This window comes from Hyalella azteca, unplaced genomic scaffold (genome assembly GCF_000764305.2).
Source record: "Hyalella azteca isolate HAZT.00-mixed unplaced genomic scaffold, Hazt_2.0.2 contig10310, whole genome shotgun sequence".
Lineage (NCBI taxonomy): Eukaryota > Metazoa > Arthropoda > Malacostraca > Amphipoda > Hyalellidae > Hyalella > Hyalella azteca.
The window spans coordinates 335,359-349,333 of NW_025940355.1; positions in this window are offsets into that span (position 1 = coordinate 335,359).

Here is a 13,975-nt window from a genome sequence, read left to right on the forward strand (position 1 = left end):
GATTTGGAGAAGATGGTTGGTGATGTAGCGATGAAGTACCGGGACGAATGATTGCTGCACCTTCGTGGATGTCCCTCTTCCTATTCCCGTCTCCTATCCGTAGTATCCTATTCGCTTCAGTTTTACCATGATCCAATCTACACCAGCTGCCCGGGACCCGGGACCTCTCACCCTGCCTATTGTCGGACCGAATCATCCATTGGGGCCAAGCCTTCAGGCCTTACGCTTTAAGTGCGACAATTAGAAATGCGCAATTTATTGTCTTGGACGATGTTTTGGGTCAGAGGACTTCTATGCCGCTTAACGGCCTAAATTTAAAATAAAGATGATGAATTCTGAAACTGATGATGAACTGATTTTAATTGATCTAACTGGCTGCTATGCTTTCGCTTTGAAGATGATGCATGCTACGTCGAAGCGACGTCGGTCCTTCATTGAACGGAAGTTTGGTGGGGTTTGTGATATTCAAACGACAGTAGTTCAAACATTCTCCTTGGAGTTCAAGATTCCGGCACCCAAGGCTAACTGACTAAAATTATTCCAATGAATTAAAAGTTTTCTATTTTCCCTCCATCAATAGTATATCCCGCAGCCCAGCTCAGTATAGCCCGCAGCCCAGCTCAGTATATCCCGCAGCCCAGCTCAGTATATCCCGCAGCCCNCTGCTCAGTATATATCCTGCAGCACTGCGCAACACATATCCTACAGCCCTGCTCAGTATGTATCCTGCAGCCCTGCTCAGTATATGTCCTGCAGCCCTACTCAGTATGTATACTGCAGCCCTACTCAGTATGTATACTGCAGCCCTACTCAGTATGTATACTGCAGCCATAAGCCCAACAAAGTACAATGCTGTGGGGCATACGTCAAAATTTTCAGGTCGCCGGTAATGGACGCGCGTCTTAACGCCGCGCACTTATCGTAATTTTTCTGCGGTCATCGTAATTTTTTTCCGTGGACGGAGCAATTTTTTCTGCGGCCAGAGCAGCGTGCTTCAGTTTTTCTTCGAGCAAAAAATCTGCTCGTCTGACATCGGTTCAGCGGCACTACAGAATTACGAAACTTATACAACATGAATGAACATCTGCTGCAGAATACTCCTGGAAAATTTGGGTACAAATTTTGAGGTATGTTTCTTTGGAAAATCCTCTTTGAACTGTAGAATCATATTTGCATTGTTAAGATTGCTAAAGAGAAAATATAAGATATCCAATTTTTCGGTACGTAAACTTTTACTTTTTCCCGGCATGTGCTATGGCTGTAATCAAACGCTCGTGTATTTGAAGTAATCATTTCTTATGTCGACAGTCTTTTTTTCTTGAACATACATTTTTATTCTAATTAAAAGGATAATAAGTCCGGAATCGTAGTGTAGCGAGCCAGCCTTGGCCGCGCTGAAAACGCTGTTAGTTTTATTCAGCCGCCGCACCTCTCTGACACAGACTAAGGAGAAAAAGTTAGAGTAGATAGTGTTCTCGAGAAGCAAGTGATGGGAGTAGGCAGCCTACCTTTGCCTGACTCACCACCTTGTAATGTCTGTACATATATGTATATCATGTCTGTAAATTATCTGCACTCGTGAACTTCCTTGCATTTAGTTTAAAGTCTAATGTCGTCCCTGTTGAAATTTCCATGGCTGATAATATCGTTTCCATATCTATTTTGGTAATGTGAATATTTTCAAGTGCACAATCCAAGTATCTAATTGAAAATTCTTGTTAATTTTTTTACCTGAATTTTCATTCAGGGCATAAAACTTTTTAGTACTCGCTCAACAATTGGAATAATCATACGCTATTTCATTATGTAAAAACTCACTGTACACAACTTGCGATAGATGCTAACTTTATTGTTTAGTTTCACTTGTTGTACCAATGCACTAATGTACACATTGTATCTATGCATCAGTTAATTATTCTTATCATAGATCGATTTACCTATGTATGGTGCATGTGCATCATTTTAGTTATTATACCAAATCATCGATTTAGTTATTATACTAGAGCATAAATTTGGTTATTGCAACTGGCATTAATTTGCATATTGTTCCCATGCATCAATTAGTTATTTTAACCATGCATCAATTTACTTATTTTACACGTACACCAGTTAAGTTATTGTAACTGACATTGATTTACATATTTTTCTCATGAATTATATTAATTAAGTATTTTACCCAAGCATCAATTTAGTTATTATACCCATTCATCAATTTATTAAGTACGCAAGCATTAATTCAGTTATTACTCAATCAATTACATATTTTAACCATGAATTATTTTGATTATTATACCTGTACGCCACATATGCCGTTAAACATCAAATTTAAAAAAAGTTAATTATTGCAAGGAGTGACCAGCGACGCAACCTATTGAGTACGCTTGAGCGCATCACAACAGTGTCAGATTACTCACAATAAACGGGCAAAAAATTATGATTTGAATAAATGATTGACCGTTTTGTCGCGGCTTTATTAACCCATGAATAACTCCATTAATTAACTCCTGTGATGGCTGTGAACGGATAAAATACAAGGATTCACCTAATGACTTTCGGAAGCAATTACAGTACAATTACAATACAAGCAATTACAATACAAGCAATTACAATACAATTACAATACAAGCAATTACAATACAAGCAATTACAATACAAGTCTGTTTTTTCCTGTCTATTAGAGGACATCAGTATCCAGGAGCGGGACATAGGGCCGAGTAAAGAATTTATTTGTAAAGTTTTATTGTCTTGGCGTTGGCAATTATACCAGACAGGAAGATGAATAAACAAAACCGCTCTTATATGCTACGCTCGGCCTTAATTTTTTCTTCGTCTATTCTAAATGTCATGATTAATTTATTAGTTTCGATTGTAGAGCAATTTTTTCTCAATAATTTTTAATAATAATTTCGATTGTAAGGAAATTTTTAATTAATAATTTTTAATAATTTCTATTGCAAGGCAATTTTAACTTGAATTCAATTAACTTCAGCTAGGTTTTTCTGCCTCATGCAATTACCTCTATGCTTTCTATTGGGACGTTGATTGAAAAATATTTTATCAATCAATATGGCATCGGCATGAATAAGAGCGCAATGAATAACATAAATAAATAATAACTTTTTCATGCTTCATTTTACTTTAGTCATTATTGCTTCATAACTACATCACCAGTTAGTATTTCATCTATTGATATGGTAGTACATCGATCGATCCAATAATTTATTCTGTAAAGTTCATATTTGACTTCAAAAATGTGAATGACAATCATTCATTATAAAGAATACAGTTTGGAAACATATAAAAAAGTTTAATTTATATGCTCAATTATATATTAAGATGTAGCTTTATGTGGTATTTTCTAAGCGTTTATCATCTGTCCATTAACATTTACAATGAATCATCCGTTAAACAAATACGCTTAAATCCCCTCATATTCTAAAAAAAGTCAACTTACTGTATAACTTCGATTAAAGTTTTTATGTTTATATCATCTGAATGATCCCTTTAATTAACTCACTAATTGAATCTGCATTTTTGCGCAATTGTGCATTTCTCATGTTACAAATGCGCGGTTAAAATCAATAGGAAAATATAAAACAATTTTACCATAATAATCATGCAAAACTAATTTTGATCTCCCAATTGCGGTCGTTAGCGCAGTACACCAAGCGCATTATCTCCCGTGCTATATTTTTTAATGCACTCTAATGCTAACAATGCAGGGCTAAAATATGAGGACAGTGAATCATGAATCTACGGATTAATGCTTCGATTTCTTGCACTCTTGGTCGTCATAGCGGCGGCATTGCAGTGCATGCGGAGGAGAGAGAGATCGTTTAAAGGCAGATGCTCTGAACATTTGCTTCGAATACGAAGCACTAGCATTTCTTTGTATTGGCTGGAACACCTACGCACAACTGCATGACAGGTGAAATTGCAAAAAAATATATTATATAAAATATTGGCTGTCTATGGATGGAAACTTTTCTATTCCTTGTGATTTTTAATCAACAAGATAATGCAAGTGAGCATTGGATAATATCTACGGGCATGCAACGTGCCAGATAAGAATTTGGAATTTAATGTTATACAGAAGCAACCGGCATTATAGATATGTCACTTTAAAAACCATCAAACGAATTCTTCAATTTCGTTCAGATACTGTTTCTTCAGTAAATGGCCGTATAAAATTAATTAGGTGCAAACTGAACTGTTAATTTGAACTGCAAACTTTGACGGCACTTTTTCGCCGAACTGAAGCAATTTTCGTCAAAATTTCATCACTAGCTGGCGATGAAGTTAAACTGTTTGGGGACAGCGAAACAATCATGAACAGAACCAGTGTCTGCTTCTTCACGATAAGTTACTAGTTTCTTAGTCGCATTGCCGGAGACTTACGACCTCGCATTGCCGCGGACTTACGACTAAGGCCTTAAGCACATGTGATAAGAGATACCGCTATCAGAGGTTGTTTTAGTGGTCCATAAAGGGCTGGACAGACGTCGAGTCCTTTAAGGTCATAGACTAACCGCATTATTCCTCAGCGACAGCGCGGGCCGTTTTTTCAGAGAACAAGCGTATTATTCATCAGCGACACCGTGCACTGTTAGTGTTATTGGCCAACCGTATATGTATATATATCATTGCTCAGCGACAATGAGGAGCGTTAAGTCATAGACTAACCTATTATACCTCTGCGACACACTGTTAGGGTCATAGACTAACCGTATTATATCTCAGCGACAACGGTCCGTTAGTGTCATAGACTAACCGTATTATTTTTCAGCGAAACCGAGCACTGTTAGGGTCATAGACTAACCGTNATGTGTATAAGAGACAGGTCATAGACTAACCGTATAATTTCTCAGTGAAACCGAGCCCCGTTAGACGCTGCAAGAGATTAGCAGGGATCAGTTATCTGGGCATTCGGCAGCCGTTCTAAAGCTCCCATTGTCGTACTGCAAGCGCTGAATTTTCGCTTGCGATGGAGATTCCGGAAATTGTCTCTAGGAAATAACTGCGTAAGATTTCAAGGTTGGACTTGAGAAACGGAGATTGTGCTGGATATTTTGGCTAAAATTTTAGTGAAACTTTTTTACCACGAAAGATTTTGCTCGCCGTTCTGCGAGGAGTACCGAATCCAACAACAGAGAATCAAAATTCTATGACTGAAATGTTTGAAAAATTGCTGCCAAAGATACATGACGAGTAATCATGGTAAATCCAATTTCTCTTCTTGAATTCCTCGAACTGAAGATTTCTACTAATTTAATTATAAATATCAGGCAGTGGAGCCCGGCGTTGCTCGGGTTGTGTCCATTATTCGGAGTTCCGTTATAATCCCGAATCCGAGTTATAATTTTCAACCAAAGTTAACGATTATTGAAATAACTTTTCCTACCTGAACACGGTAGGAAAAGTTTAATATCGAACACGTATAAATTTTAATATTTAAAATTTAAAAGAAATTTTACATATATCAACTAAATTAAACTTCATCGAATCTAACACATTTCGTCAAAGATTGCTTGAGTTTGTATTTGAAACCTGCCACCGTAAGGATGAATACCTATATAGGGGCCGGTCGAAAACATATCCACAATTTATGGTGTCGGAATATTACAGTTATCCTATGCTTCAACACTCCACCACCAACAACAAAATGTTGGGTCCCGGTAATATCCCAACACGAAAAATATCTTAATTTTATGCACCAACAGCCCCACGTATATTTTTGAGTGTCGGGTCGCAAGAACACAAGCTAAGGAAGTCTCGAGAATTTATATACGAGATTCTCAGGTTAACCTGGCGTTGCTTTGATGTTTATGCGTTATCGGTTTCAAGTTTAGATAAGGTTATTCTAGAAGCAAATCCAGTGCTCATCGTAAGTTAACATAATGCATAACAATCGCAGGTCATGTTTCATCTAGCGTGAATTTTCTGCAAAACTTTGATGATGATTTTATGTAATTTTCTAAATAATGGATGCCAAAGTTTAATGAGCAATAAAATACTGAAAATTCAATTTGGAGACGCATAAAACATTATTCATTCTGAGGCCTCGTGTTCATCAGATCTAAAAAATTTGAATGCTTTTTGGTATTGCTACCGTATCTCGAATAAAAAAAGTCAGGTATCCTTTTATTTTCAAAACTGGACTCTACGGAAGTCCTCTGCTGATCGTTTGAATTCCTCTCATTAATTATGGCAATTTACTTCTATAAATTATTAACTTGATTAGAAATGACGGGGTTCGGGATGACCGTATTCGTGATGACAAGATCTGGTTTAACTGAATTCTCATATCAGAATGATCGCGGCCAACGCCAGGCTATAGCCTATATTGATGTATAAAATAGATAACTATTCCGGAGTAGGTAAGTGAACTCGCTCGAATGGATCCATTTTTCGTTTCTATCATTTGAGAATATTAATGCCAGCGCGAGTGATGTTTAATTATTTTATAAGAAGAAATCAGTTTATTTTCCGTAGAGAGTTCTTGATCCATCAATTCATTGTGATTGATATTGAAAAAGTACCGTAATTATGTGATTTAATAATTAACCAAAACTACAGAAGATGCATCAGCTTCGATTATCAATAATTTAATTTTAAGTTTTGTGTCAGTTATACTTCATTGGACTACTGCCCAATGTTATAATATTTCAAACTACTATCCAATGTTAAATCAAAGCAAAACAAATTAAAGCTGAACAGGTTATTGCCTGAGTCTTGTCAGGTTACGGTTACATTATTTACAATGTTTGAGTAAAAATAATAGTCATGGATCTTAGTATAGTATCTTCGGCATTAAATAAATAGGCCTGGATAGGCCTGTCGCCGATTCTTGTACTTTTCTTGACTAGACTGGCCTTACGGACGGTAGATTTAAAATCGCTTCTAGGTAGATTTAAAATCGCTTCTAGGATCTTGGATTATGTTGTCTACTAGTAGTGCAAGACCTGATATTAATTCTGATTGATTTGTGGCATTTAACTTCTGTAGTATTGACTGTATTGTAAGCCCATTCCGTACTACTGATAGGCTTGCAAGCTTTCTTTGAGCCTAGTCATAGAATTAGAAGCACATCGTCCTGTATGTCCCTGCGAGGTGGTCTGAGCTACTTAGGCTGCAGAGCACGACTCTAAGGTATGAGTTGGACGAGGTTAACTATTGTTTCTATATTTGTTATCAGTGAAGGTTATATAGTGCTAGTATAGTCAGATTATTCATTCATTTGTGTTAATTGTTAGTATTGTTGTCCGTCCTCTAGGGCACATCGGAGTCCTTCTCCTCTCGCGACTCCTCTCATTACGTCGCTACTCTCATTATTGCCCTCAGATAACTCTTATGCGCCTCTCGGCTTGATAGTGAGGATAATTAGACTTGTAAAGATCTTTTGTTTATAAAACCCAGTAATATTGAACGTTTATTGAACCTTGAGATAACAATCTCACAACTTCTTTTTTTTTAAAGAGTAATTTCGAAAATTGCCCCTGACACATTTTCATAGTTAATTGACTTCATCGCTGATCCTGCCGCTAATGTTGCCAGCGATTGATACAATTATCGTAAGTACCATCCAAGTGAACGTCTTTACATGCAGAACCTGTCTCTTATACACATCTAGATGTGTATAAGAGACAGGTATATATCCTGCAGTCCTGCTCAGTTTATATCCTGCAGCCCTGCTCAGTATGTATCCTGCAGCNTTTTCGTATACTCATAAATAAACTGAAAAAGGGTTATCAATAAACTACTCAAAACTCTCATCACGCTTCCTCTGTAATGCTTATATTCTTAATTCCAACAGAAATTTAGCTTCAATCAGCGCTATAGTGTTAAATTTGTGTCTCCTTGTGCGATAAAAATTTTTATTAAATAAACATAAATAAAATCTCAGAAACTTTTCGGTTCATCGGCCGTGATTTGACTGTTTGAATCCCCAAAATAATATTCACCTAGAATACTAAAATACCTAAAAATTCACAGCCTACGAAAAAAATCTTTTTTCCTGACCATGTAAGGCATCCGGCGATCATCGAATATCCGGCCGGACGAGCACTCCATTGAAAGGCTCTGTAATGGCTTCTTTAATTCCCTGCCCCTTTATTGTGTCGAGCGAATAATACGCTCATTGTGCTCATCCAAATTTATCGTTGAAACTCAAAGCCAATCTTTTAATTACGTTGACTATTCACTGCAATACGATCCGCTCTGTGGAACTTTAAAATTGAGAAGATCAAATGAATGAAAAAGGCTTCCAGCAATAGCACTTTATAAACATTTTCACCTGCTTAATCACTCAATGGTTGAGTTGCGTATGCATATTGCATTCTGGGATGACGATCCGGCTAATTGAATGGAACGCACGATCTATGGCTTGAACGTTTTTCCATGGAACTGCACTGAACTTCAATGCCCGTGTAATGTTAAATTAAATGCTACTGGTCGCATATCAAATATACGGTCCATGCCGTCTTATTCGTGCCGATGCAAGTTCTGGCGTGTGAAATGCGTATGACGTGTGAAATGCGTATAATGACGTGTGAAATGCGTATAATGACGTGTTGGATGCGTGTAATGACGTGTAGGATGCATATAAACGGGTATGAAATGCGTTAATGACGCTTGATATGCATATAATTATTTTATTATATAATTATAATGACGCGTAGCACGCGTATAGTGAAACAGTCATCACGCGATCATATATTCGCCAGACCATTCCGTACTACTGATAGGCTTGCAAGCTTTCTTTGAGCCTAGTCATAGAATTAGAAGCACATCGTCCTGTATGTCCCTGCGAGGTGGTCTGAGCTACTTAGGCTGCAGAGCACGACTCTAAGGTATGAGTTGGACGAGGTTAACTATTGTTTCTATATTTGTTATCAGTGAAGGTTATATAGTGCTAGTATAGTCAGATTATTCATTCATTTGTGTTAATTGTTAGTATTGTTGTCCGTCCTCTAGGGCACATCGGAGTCCTTCTCCTCTCGCGACTCCTCTCATTACGTCGCTACTCTCATTATTGCCCTCAGATAACTCTTATGCGCCTCTCGGCTTGATAGTGAGGATAATTAGACTTGTAAAGATCTTTTGTTTATAAAACCCAGTAATATTGAACGTTTATTGAACCTTGAGATAACAATCTCACAACTTCTTTTTTTTTAAAGAGTAATTTCGAAAATTGCCCCTGACACATTTTCATAGTTAATTGACTTCATCGCTGATCCTGCCGCTAATGTTGCCAGCGATTGATACAATTATCGTAAGTACCATCCAAGTGAACGTCTTTACATGCAGAACTACGTCAATAACTGCGTCAGCAAATCAAGAATTACTTCAGCTGATAAAATGAAATTTAAAACCACCAATAGTTAAAAAAACGTACGAAAATTCAAACAACATAGCACTGGTGGAAATTTATTCAATTTTTGTATATCCACTCGTCTTATTAATAACTTTTATTCATGCAAAGAACAATTAACACCTTTTTATCGACTGTAAACATTTTGACTGGAGCGATAATTCAACTATCATAGTTTTCTCAACCCAATCACATAACTAGGAAAATTGTTCTAAAAGAAACATAAAAGCATTATAACGCTCATGCTCTCATTTTGTACAAAAAAAAACTCCCAGACTACAGTACTGTTGGTTCTTTGGGCCAATTTCTGTGTTTTAACTTGTGAATTAAGCCGCAATTTTTCTCAGCCAATAATGACACGTTTATTTTACGCACACATCCGTCAATTGCTAAAACAACATCACCAGTACGAACAATAAAAATCTACCTAAAAGATGCAAGTAAATAGGATGGATAACCAAAATTGACCAAGAAGATTCTTGATTGATAATACACAATGTAACTCAGCCACGACCAGACCAATGCACATGTCTCATAAGGTGATAAGAATTGCCCGTGTTTCAGCATGTTTGCAGTCAGTGATTTATTATATATTTAACTAAAGAAGTACAAAATATTTATTTAAATGTACATTCGATCTAAACTGAAATTGAAGATATGACGAATTTGTTATTTAAGCAAACTCATTATATAAGTATTAAAATAGTACTCGTACATTTCAGTGCCGTACTACATGGTCTATATTCATCTTTATGATTCACCAGGACGACTCATCTCTACATGAGCTGTTTTGAAGCAGCTTGTCGAAGGTGTTTTACAGGCTGCCTTGGACTCGAAGATGACGGTGGCAATGGCCTTACTTGCATGGTCGTGCGGCCATCAAATGGCTTTAGAAGTGCCTTAATATGGCCGAGAACCTCGTTAATTCGCGGCCAAAAGAGCAGTGGCTCGGGAAGCATTCTGAGCTAATTTTATAATACATAGAACTGAATTTTAACTTTTTGAGGAATCTTGAAGTATAAGGAATTATCGGGAAAATAATTTCAACAAGCCTAAATGATAAATTGTTCTGGTCTCATCTTCGAATTTAAAGTTTAAAGAAATTCAAAATTGCGATGATTAACATAAATTTGTTTTCTGAACGAAAAGAATAAATAATTCTTTTTTATTACAAATAAATTTACCTAAGTGGAGTTTCTTTCTCATTCATTTTAGATTTATATGAATTGTTGAAAATGTATTTTTTAATATTTCAAGCCACTCAGTGAAATTAGGAAAGAGTTTGCCACATAGGCTCGGGAAGGATCTATGGCAGCGTAAATAGATGGCAAGCATAAAAGTTCACTACGCATTCTAGTGCAGCTGAGGCCATATTTCACAGGACAAAAACCTTTATTTCTAGAGTCGCCGGCTGGCTGATGGATTGCTTAGGCTGGTGCGTGTCTCAGCAGTCAGCTCGAAATCACAGCTTTTTTCATTAGCATTTGCATGTAATTTCTTAGTTGCAGATTTACGACCAAAGTCATACATGTAATTTAAAGATCAAATCATGTGTAGCATATCTAAGCGCAAGTGTATACTTATAAATAAAATATATTTAAAATACTTTGTTATATAATCGGTGTAATGCTCCAACTCAACTAATGATATAATGATCTCAAATTCGATTCATAAATAGGTATGACTCGTGTAAATTCACGAATATTATATTTAATTTTTGAAAAGCTTCCCACTCCATCTCCGTAATTCATCCTGTGTACTTCCATCATACACAACTTTCACCAAGGCGTCGTGAACATTCTTTAGGAAGTATGGGGGCTGCATTCATCATTCAGTAATGCAAAGATGAGGTTATATTTCTTATTGCAGCATTGCCTTTTTGAAAATTTTCAGACGACGAAATTTTCTGAAAAGTTGTGAAATTATTTCACTTTCTTGCACAGCAAAGGCTGCCATAAAACTAATTTTTTTTCTTTTCAATATCATGTAGCCAAATTTTTATTGAATAAATGGAAATATTTATGCCGGAAATCTATAAACAATAATAAGCTTATTTAAACATGAATTTCCGGGCAGCATCTCATATACACATGAAATCATGTGTTCATTGCCAGTCTTTGTCAATTTTCGTAACCTGAAATAAACTAAAAAAGGGTTATCAATAAACTACACAAAACTCAAAACTCTCATCACGCTTCCTCTGTAATGCTTATATTCTTAATTCCAACAGAAATTTAGCTTCAATCAGCGCTATAGTGTTAAATTTGTGTCTCCTTGTGCGATAAAAATTTTTATTAAATAAACATAAATAAAATCTCAGAAACTTTTCGGTTCATCGGCCGTGATTTGACTGTTTGAATCCCCAAAATAATATTCACCTAGAATACTAAAATACCTAAAAATTCACAGCCTACGAAAAAAATCTTTTTTCCTGACCATGTAAGGCATCCGGCGATCATCGAAGTTCCGGCCGGACGAGCACTCCATTGAGAGTCTCTGTAATGGCTTCTTTAATTCCCTGCTCCTTTATTGTGCCGAGCGAATAATAAGCTCATTGTGCTCATCCAAATTTATCGTTGAAACTCAAAGCCAATCTTTTAATTACGTTGACTATTCACTGCAATACGATCCGCTCTGTGGAACTTTAAAATTGAGAAGATCAAATGAATGAAAAAGGCTTCCAGCAATAGCACTTTATAAACATTTTCACCTGCTTAATCACTCAATGGTTGAGTTACGTATGCATATTGCATTCTGGGATGACGATCCGGCTAATTGAATGGAACGCACGATCTATGGCTTGAACGTTTTTCCGTGGAACTGCACTGAACTTCAATGACCGTGTAATGTTAAATTAAATGCTACTGGTCGCATATCAAATATACGGTCCATGCCGTCTTATTCGTGCCGATGCAAGTTCTGGCGTGTGAAATGCGTATGACGTGNTGGAATCTTTTCAGTGATTCGAATTCGATCAAGTAGGAGAGCATAATTATAGCTTAGAAATTCTTTTTAGATATATCAGTAAGTAAATTAAAAGTTAATATTGTTAAGTTTAAATGATTATTTTTCTTTATTTCTCCGCACGCTTTAATGCTTTACTCGCTTGTAGTTGCTAATCATTGGAGCCCAATTCAAATTGAAATTTAAGTTACTCTGAGCTATTATCAATACATTATTTTTCAGATTTACTTCAGTGTTAAGCCGCTACTAGACTCATTTAAATGTTATATTTGTGAGAGAGATAAAGCAAATCAGCTTTTAACAATCTAATTTATTACTATCTCCTTAATTAATCCCATTCCCTTTCTATGATCAAAGAGTTAACGAAAGTTGTAACTAATTTTTTAAATTTTCTAAAATTTGAAATTAGAGTGGCCAGTTTCTGGCAGCTTACTGTGAAATCTAATTTTCCGATGGCGGAATAATTTATTCATAAATTTGTTATTAATTTAATTTAACAAAGGAATAATTTATGAGCTGCCTGGATACTATAGGCCGCTTGAGCCAGGAAAATTTTTTTAATGGGAATAACTTTGTTAAACTTATAATGGATACGTTTCCAACTAAATTTCTTCTTCATGATTATATTTTCATATTTATATTCATTTTATTTATTTTTGAAGACATTAATTCATATTCAATAAATACTCCGTAAACAACAGGAATGTGTTTTCCGGTCTTGCCTTTTTAATATTGCATTGTTGCGGGAGATCATCAACATATATTAGCTATCGCCGCCTATTTCGGACTTGATGGTGAGGAAACTTAAAAAAATTAGGTAAAGTAAAAAAGTAAATTCTAAAACTGCTTCTTAAATTTTTATTACACAAGTTCCCACTTTCAAGCGGTTATAAAACCCAGTGAAACTAAAATAACCCAAATATATAACAACCCATATACCCTATCTACTCTACAATGCACATATATAGTAAGAACCTTCCCAAAACTGCAAGGAACCACCCTGACAAGGATTCGGGGCCCCACACATCCAAATACAAACAGCCTAATAAGTAATTAAAAAAACTCAACGAAAAACTCAACTCTCTGATGGATGCTGAAACTCAGATCACTTGTATGCCTCCTCGGAATTTCCAAAACTCGCGGCTTATGGGCACCGGGTTCAACAATCCAGGGTTTCATATTCTGCCGCCGATGATTGGTGGCAAATCAATGACAAGCAGATCGCTTCATTGGCGTCTGAACTCTCCAAAAGAAGATGTAGCTCATTTAGGTAGGGTTCTTAAAAAGGCCCGTTTACATTAGGGGCAACGACATGGGCGGTGAGGCGCTTGCTGCAGCGCCTCACCGCCCACTACTGTTCACACTTAATTTTGTATGTGGTACCTCGAGACCGCGCGCTTCGAATATTAGTTGCCAGTTAATAAGACGTAGTGGAGATGGATATAACCCTAATTTGAGCTCTGGGCCATTGTTCTCGGGTGTTCTGCTGTTAAGAAAAGATGTAGGCGTCGCCGTATTTGGGTGGAAAATTGGCGGCAAAGAAGAGAGTGTGTCGTGACAATAAGTGTGTCGTTGTTGCCATAGTGAAGGACCAGCGTACACAGACAACCTCGCTAGACCACGGACAGCCGTACACTGAGT